The following is an 8,551-nucleotide window of genomic DNA, read 5'->3' as shown; positions in this document are numbered from 1 at the left end:
ATTGAAAAATCCTTGCATCCCTGGGATAAATCCCACTTGCTCATGGTGTATGATGCTTTTAATGTGTTGCGAGATTCTGTTTGCTAGTATTTTGCTGAGTATTTTTGCATCTATATTCATTAATGATATTGGTCTGTAATTTTCTTTTTTTGCAGTATCTCTGTCTGGTTTTGGTATCAGGGTGATGGTGGCCTCACAGAATGAGTTTGAGAGTGTTCCTTCCTCTTATCAGTAAGTCTTATTTAAGTCATTTGGGAAGGATGATTCCTTGCAATAAACTAGTTCCTATTTCCAGAACATGAAGGAGTGGGAAGATTTCTTCAACTCTTACTGTTTTCTACCATTATAGGGCTTGGAAAGTTCAACATTGTCAACTGCACTGGCAATAAAGACCATTAAATTAATATTATATATTATTAACACTTTTTTCAAGCTAAATGTTCTTTTTTTAAAAATTTTTCCTTTCCCCCCCATTTTCATGTGCCCTAAAAGTATCAAAGGCTCTGATCTGAGACCCAGAATGGTTGAGGGCCTTTAACATGCCTGAGCTAGTTGTGGCAGAGCTCAAACAAGAGGAACCAAGTCTAGTGCTCTTTCAATACCTGCATCTTTATGAAGACTGAAGGAGAAGGCTCTGCTCAAGAGGTCGGATGAACACTTGGCAATGGCAATGGGGGTGGGAATGTCAACTTTGAAATAAAATCCTGAAGACTCAGAAGTTAAGGATAGGTGAGGGAAGTTCATTAAAGAACTGCGCCCTGTGGTCACCATAACAGGTGAGTGTTAGATGCATGTCATTGGTCAACAATATTTATTATGTATCAATATCTACTATATGCTTGGTGTCCCTGTCTTCACAGACCTTACAGTCAAGCAGGGGAGGCCAATGCAACAAGTAATTGCAGTGTCATGACAAGTGTCATGACAGAGGAAGTGACACATCTTGGGAGTGAATAGCAGGAACACCTAACCTGCATGGGGAAAGTGAGGTTTCAAATGAACCAAGAATAGGAATTAACCCAGCTCAGAGGATGAAGATGAGAGGAGTGTCCTCCTCGGAGGAATTTCACACAGGAAGGTCCAAGGTATGTGAAGTTTGACCTCAGAGGAGACCTAGAACTTGTGCTGACTTGGGCCTGGCCAACTATCCTTAGCATCTGGGAAGCCAGATAGGTTATCAGTGAAAAGGGAGTGGTTAAAAATCTGTCCCCCAAAGTGAGAGAGTGGCATGGATTTACATATACTACCAAATGTGAAATGGATAGCTAGTGGGAAGCAGCTGCATAGCACAGGGAGATCAGCTTTGTGACCACCTAGAGGGGTGGGATACGGAGGGTGGGAGGGAGACGAAAGAGGGAGGGGATATGGGGACATATGTATATGTATAGCTGATTCACTTTGTTATAAAGCAGAAACTAACACACCATTGTAAAGCAATTATACTCCAATAAAGATGTTTAAAAAAAAAAAAATCTGTCCCCACCTGCTTCCAGGAGTCTTAGAATTCAGGACTAAGTTGCCCACAGGGTGTGGAGGATTAAATAAAATAACTGAGAAACCTGAGAAAAGCAAATTGTCCCTCCCATTTTTCTAAACTTACGCGGTCAGTTGTGATACTTGGCACACTCAGAGCAGGTCAGGACGCTGGTTTCAGTGGTGACTTTTCCACCCTTTCTAGCTCCCTGAACTCTCACTCTCCCCTGCTGGGAGGATGCGGATGGAGGTGAACTTCCTCCCTTCCTTTATCAAAGGTCCTGAGGCTCCCAGGCCCTGTCAGTGCCGGGGTGAGGGTCCTTGTCACCTGGCCTACCTTCAGTTTCCTTACCTCAGCTCCAACTCTCTCCAGCCCTGGAAGGACAGAGCACTTCCACGCCCGAGGACGGGCCTGTTCCAGCCGCCACCGCCAGTGAGAGCGGGAGAGAGCCGCGAGACCGCAGGGGGAGAATCAGAGCTAGGGCCGGAGTGAGGGTGGGGCGCCGGGCGTGGCGTCCGCGGTTGGGAGGGCGTGGTGTCGGGGTGGGGCGTGGTGTCGGGGCGTGGCCATTCCAAAAAGGCCGTCCCGCTGTCTTGCTGCCCAGCTGCCAGGCTACTGGGCTGCTGCTGCTTCGGGGCACGCAGGCTCGGGTAAGGCGGCCTCCCACCGGCTCGGCTCGGGTTCGTCTGTACCAGGCGGTGGGTCTCTGACGGCCTCAGGCTCGTGCAGCCCTCGGCTTCCCGCCTTCAGGCCGAGGGTTTGGATACTGAGGGGCGGCGAAGGAAGGTGAGCGCTTGTAGCTGTTGCTATAATCTCTTCTTTTGCTCCAAGTTCTTGCACGTGGAAAATTCCCTCTTCTACTCTCTCGTCCACATGTCGCATCAGTAGTGACCGAAGACACGCACCTATCAAATTGGTCCTTTCGAGCATGGGGGGGGTGGTGGCGGAGGGTAGGTGAGGGCCTTAGTATTCCTGCCTGTAGTCTCCCAAATACTTTTAGAGACCCGCCATTCACTACTGAGAGAGTTTCTTGGGTCTCGGAAATCGGACTTCTCTGGGACTGGAGTCTGTTGAATTCATTAAGTTGAGTCCGGTAGCTGGGGAAATGATCCGGTGGACGCCGGCTGGCGAGGATGTGACAGCTTGAGACCTGTCGCGTCAGGGGATCTGGTGAAAACTTTCCTTGTGCACCTGCCGCTGAGCCAGCAATAAAGGTTACGGACACAACACTTTTGTCACTTGAAAAGTTGGACGAGGGACAGGAAAATCAAGGGGGTGATGTCTGTGTTGACGAGAATCTGGCAAAGGTGAAGTGCTAGTAATACTCTCTTGCGGACGGGTGCTTCCTTATTCAGCCCTCCTCATCGATTAGAGCATTTTTGTGTTCATTTCTAAACCGTTTCTAAGATGCAAACAGAACGTTGCTGTATAGGAACGTTAACTTTGTCTTCCTCCCCCTCGCAATTTTAATGCTAAATGAGTTCAAGGTCACCTTTGGAGACTAGGTCACATGTTGGGAATTTTCTACCTGAAGAAAGGGGTTTAGAAATTTTTGTTTGTTTCTTTCATACCCATTCCTACCCCCACCCTCGCTTCTCCCGCCGGGCAACACACAGTGGGTTAGTCTCCACTCTCCTGAATTCTCACCATTGAAAGACCAGGGGAGAAGAAAGCAGCCTCTTTTGTCATGCATTACTTGCGGTTAATTCGGTCTTGTGACTTTTGTTCCTTAGCCCTCCTTTAGCTCCTTCAATATTAAAATGCACCAACAGTGTTTTCTGTAAAGAATGCAAAGGGCTGGAGGAGAAAGGGAAACTCTGTCCATGCTACCATCTAGTAAAGTGATTATTATTTTTTAAAAACCGCAAAAATTGGGACTCTGTTGAGTTCCAATATTCTCACTACTTTTTGGGAAGATGTTTTAAAATTACTAATATAATTATTTTATCAATAAAGTATCAACTGTTAAGACTCTGTGTGTGAAATCTTGCGTTAACAGTCTCTATCCAATGAAGTGACTGCTTTAGAAACCTAAGGTTCTAGTTTATAGAGGCCAACTGGAATAGAAGTATATATAAGGTATTAAATAACTCTATGGAACCTTGAAAATAATGGTATTAGGAATATTTCAAAGTTTCAAGATTGCTTCATTCAGATTTATTTGTGGCTTGACAGTTCACTTATTTTTTCTGTTATTTAATAGTGTTACAGTATGCAGCATCTCTTATTAAGAATTCTGTCTGTACATTATAAAAGACATTTCTCTGGAGCTCTGTTCTGAATGTATAGTTATTTTTTCCCCAGTCATAACATTTTTAGATTAAATTCTGTTCTAGACTGAGTTGGAGGCAGGGAGATGAGGTAGGGATAAGGACTAAAAGAATATGTCTAAGTTCTCATACCAGACCATCTCTGAAGTCCTGGCAAGTCCCCAGATTAACTCTGGGGTACCAGCAAGTCCTTTAACTTATGTGTGTCATTTTTGTCTTCAAAATAAGAAAATTCTGTTTGGTCTTAAAGGACATTTGGGTCTCTTTGAACTGTTCTATAAAAAGCAACTCCTCATTTCTAGAGCTAGGTATCACTGCTCTAGAGCAATATCTCGTCTAGAGTTTGCTCTCATTTCCAAAGTGCTTCCGAACATGTTGGGCAATGCCCCTGCCCCACCTAAGCAAGGTAGTGCAGTGGTTAAGGGCGTGAGATTTGGAGACTCCTGAATCTGTCTTGGTTTTCTACCTCTTATCTTGGGCAAGCTATTTATATTCTCCAAGCCTCATTTTCCTCATGTTTAGAATAAAGATAATAATAATGCTTAGGGTCATTATGAAGATCAAATGAACTGATGCACATAATGTAAATAGCAGTGTCTACAACTTAATAGTCGATAAATGGTAGAAAATTTTTTCCCAACACTGACCTCCTTCCTTTTTCACTTTTAACAAGACAAAATTTCACCTGGAAAAATGAAAGTCCTATATATGAATGTTTAAAGAATAAGCAAGTACAGGATGAGGGAGTTGTAATTAATTGAACCAGTCAATCTCATGGTAAATTGAATGTGTGTTTCCTCTGAGTCAGTGGTGAGTTTTAAGGGCCTAGAAAGCTGATAAGATTTTAGCCTGCTTCAATAGGAATAGAATGCATGTTGATAGCCAAGGATATTTTTCTACATCTGCCTTTTGCTCCTTGTGCAGACAGAGTTACATTCAAACTGATCTGTCTGGGAGAAGAAAAAAAAAGAGGCAACTCTTGAAGCCATATCACATTCACTTATAACAAATACATTAATTTTTGACTTCCCCCTCAACATTTTTTTACTTCTTGTTATATGTAAAACTACCTGCCAGCAAAATGCAAAGGAAAAAGGAACAGTTTCCTGCCCTCCAAGCATTCATAATATAGTTCAGGTAACAGGAAGAATTGGATCAGAGTGATCAGAGCTCTGGTAAAGGTAGAAAAGGGAAGGCTGGGAGTAGAGGAGTGTTATGTATCAACCAGGGGAGGCTCAAAGGAGTTAAAGGAGTTAAAATTTAGTTCCTGTCTTGAAGTTTCCATTTTTATAGGAGTTTGCCAGGAAGAAATGCTGAGGAAGAGCATTCTGGGCCAAGGGAGACTTCTGTGTCTTCAAAGGTATAGGGTGAGAGAGTATGACAAATGCAAATCATCACACAGGATCCCTATGCTGTCTCATCCTTTCGTGGCTACAGGATGTTTTAATTAATTTGCCAGAAGCAAATTATTTTGCTTCTCTGAGCTTCAGTTTCCTCAAACGTAAAATGAGGGTTGTATAATATTTTACACTGTTAGGTCCTTATTTAATTTTCAAGTCTCTCCCATAAGAATGTCAACCTCACAACTTTGTTGGAAGACTTCGTTGCCTAGAAAACACGAGGCTGTCTGACACACAGGTGACAATCAACCAGTGTGGTTCCCTCCACCTGTCTTAGTCTCTTGATGAGAGAAAATACAACAGGAATCCAGCCTTGAGTATAGATGGGATTTAGCAATTTCAAGCATATTATAAAAAACAGACCAAGAGGTGTTGTAACTATTCTTGTTGTTTAGAATGAAGTATGAAGCTGTTTATACTTTCACCTCCATTACCCCTATTTCCCAACCACTAAAGGCTTACTTTCAACTCCAGCTGTGTTTTTTAGCCTATATTGCCAGACCAGGCTCTGTAAAAGGAGTTCCACCACACTGGGAGTTTTTGATAGACAAAGGTTAACATTCCTGTGTTTACATGATAAGATCTCAGACCATTTTAGGCCCTGCTTCCTGCTCTAGTCCTTGTTTTCAGTCAGAGCAACTGAAGTGAGGCTTAGAAAAAAATTTTGTGGGGAGGGGATCTGGATAATGTGTTAGCTCTTTTGGAGTACCAAATTGCAAATTGAACATTTTGGGAGGAATTTGTTAGAGGATTTTACCCTCTTGTGATTTTTCTCTGGTATGTTAGCTCTTAAAATTCTTTTAAATTTGGAAGACTTTGCCTCGACATTCTAACTTGATCATCTTGAATTATCCTTTCTTGTAAACAATGTACACATTTGCTCAATGATTGAATACCTAGAGTTTTCCTGTTTAGGCCCTTTCTCCAAGTGGATTTCAAAGGAAAGACCTCAGGTAGTTTTCTTGCAAAGTCCTACAGAACATGGAAGATTTCTTTCCATGTTTCGTTTAGACAGCAGTAGACAGAAAAAGAATTTAACTACTTTAAGCTTTAGTCATTGCAGAGAAAAACAGTAGGTTAGGGGCCAGACAAGGCCTGTTTGCTGTGGAAGGCCCAGATTAGTCCCGCCAGGTATTGACATTCTCACTAGGTCATGCAGACCAGGCCCTGAGTAAGAACTTTTTGAGGGAATTATTCTTTTTGGTCACTCATTCAGTGAATATTGCTTTAATTTTATCAATTGATTTTTATATTTCATTAATTGTGTGGTGCATGAGGGATGATGACATTAAGTTCTTAGCCTCAAATGTGAGTAAGAATGTCTTTGGAGAGCAGGTTAAAATTCAGATTTCCAGCCTCCAGTTGAGATTATCTGAACCTCAAATGGTGACCAGAGTCAGGCACACAGTAGGTGCTTCATAAATATTTGTTAAGTGAACTGACTGCCACTTTCAAAATCACTGTTAAAACAGAATTCATTTTCTGTAGCACATTTCATAATTTTCTCCTCTTTTTTTAAGTGTGAAAAACTCTATACTAATTATTTCCTTTTGAGAAATAAAATGTATTCAATTGCAATCATTATTTAGAAATTGAAAATAGAAAAATTTTTAATAGCATCATAATTATTTTTTTAGTTAAGAGAAACAGTGACTGTCATTCTTAATAGCCCAATATGCCACACAGGCACAGACACTTATTTTTGCTCCTCCTGAATCACTGGGAGGTGAGAATTTGAAGCATCTTCTTTATGTGCATTTCGATTTCCTGTTGAACAAAATATACAAACAGAAAGAGCTTCTTTTTTGATTAATTTCAGTGAGAGCACAGAGATAAACTAAGAGCAACTCTCTTGAATAGCTAATGTCTGTTGCCTGGAGAAAGAGAAAATTATTTTTTGCCCTCCATGTTGATGTGTACAGAACATGTGTTCTGAGTAGCTGCTATTTTCACTGCCTCTTTTTCCAGCTGAAGTGCAACATAAACTATTTTAATTAATATTGTGTCACCAAAAGGGATTGAAATAGCCAATTGAATTCTACCAAGATAGAGTCTTTTGATGAAAACATATCTTTATTGATTGTGGACGAAGAAGATCATTCTTAAAATGAAATCCAGAGAAAAATCATATCCCTCAGAGAAAATTTCTGAGTGGCAGGTCGAGATTAACATCATAAAATTGAATTTGTGCTGCAAGCCTTTGATGTAATCAGCAGCTGGGAGATGGTGTTGCCCTTACTCTGACTGTGGTGAATTATTGTGTGGAATGAAATAAGTGTTTCTTGTGTCCCTCCTCCAAGAAATACAAACAAGGTATTACTAGGTAGTTTCTTGCTAGTTAAAATGGGGTGGATCGATTCCAGCCCTCTCAGGCTCTCATACTCCCATGAACTATAGGAGCTGGGCATTTATTTATGCCCCAAGGACAGAATTTCTTGATATTACAGGACAGGGACTTCTTCAGTCAGTAGAAACCCAACAGAGAAGTGACAAGAGGGATCCCCCCTGCCAGGGACATTTTTTTTCTAGAATAAGCAGAAGCCAGGATATGTTAGAAAGTGCTACATTTGCCTGGTTTCTATTGGCCTGTAGCCAGCCAAGCCCTTCCCTGTCTCCCTCAGCTACCGCTTGTGACATACACTGCCTTGCAACCATTGCAGTGTGGAAATCTCACTTTATACTAGGAATCTTGTTCCATGATACCAGTGTTACAGTGGGCTTTTGTTGTTTTTGTATGAAGTCCTGATGCTTGGAAAACATTCTTGCCCATGCAGGTACTTTCACACGTGTAATGATGTAATGAATAGGTTTTGTAGATTAAGTAGAGAGAATCTATTTATACACTTACCCACAGATTAAAGAGTGATGTGGCACCTTAATCACCCACCCCTGTGGTTGGACCTAAGTTGTTTCTGATTTTTTTTGTTTTTAAATGAATAAGTGGACTGGCTCGTCTGTAAACAAGGTAGTGGAGTCATCACTGTGTACTCTCACTCTCAAGTTGTTTGAGAAGTGGGATGATCCTTGAAGTCAGACAGATCTGGGATATAATTCTATTCAAGGGATTTAGATTTATTTACCAAGCCTCCTTTTCGTAATAAGACTAATGGTGGGTGTGTCGATTAAATGAGATAACGTATGGGAAAGCCCCCAGCACAGCACCACGTCTAGAATGTCTTTTAGTAAACACGAATTGAAAATACTTTGTCTTAAGACTGGGAAAGGATAATTAAGGCAGAAGGTGGCGATGTGACATGGAATAAGGGAAAGTAGGGGGAGCCAGGACAAGGAAAATGATGAAAAGAGGTGAGGAAGAGGAATCAAAAAAAAAAAAAAAAAAAAGAGGTAGGGGCTTCCCTGGTGGCGCAGTGGTTGGGGGTCCGCCTGCCGATGCAGGGGACATGGGT

The 8,551-nt window shown here is 41.7% G+C and overlaps 1 protein-coding gene across 1 annotated transcript in view; it reads left to right on the top strand.

The window, feature by feature from the left end:
• The first annotated feature begins 2,177 nt into the window (after positions 1-2,177).
• WDR72 (WD repeat domain 72) overlaps positions 2,178-8,551 on the top strand; it is a 220,168-nt gene continuing 213,794 nt past the window's right edge. The window contains exon 1 of the mRNA XM_055087953.1: positions 2,178-2,260. The gene's annotated coding sequence lies outside the window, so the exon portion shown is untranslated. The remainder of the gene's footprint in view (positions 2,261-8,551) is intronic.

This window comes from Physeter macrocephalus, chromosome 11 (genome assembly GCF_002837175.3).
Source record: "Physeter macrocephalus isolate SW-GA chromosome 11, ASM283717v5, whole genome shotgun sequence".
Classification (NCBI taxonomy): domain Eukaryota; kingdom Metazoa; phylum Chordata; class Mammalia; order Artiodactyla; family Physeteridae; genus Physeter; species Physeter macrocephalus.
The sequence above is the reverse complement of the archived record's forward strand: the minus strand, read 5'-3'. Positions and strand labels throughout refer to the sequence as shown.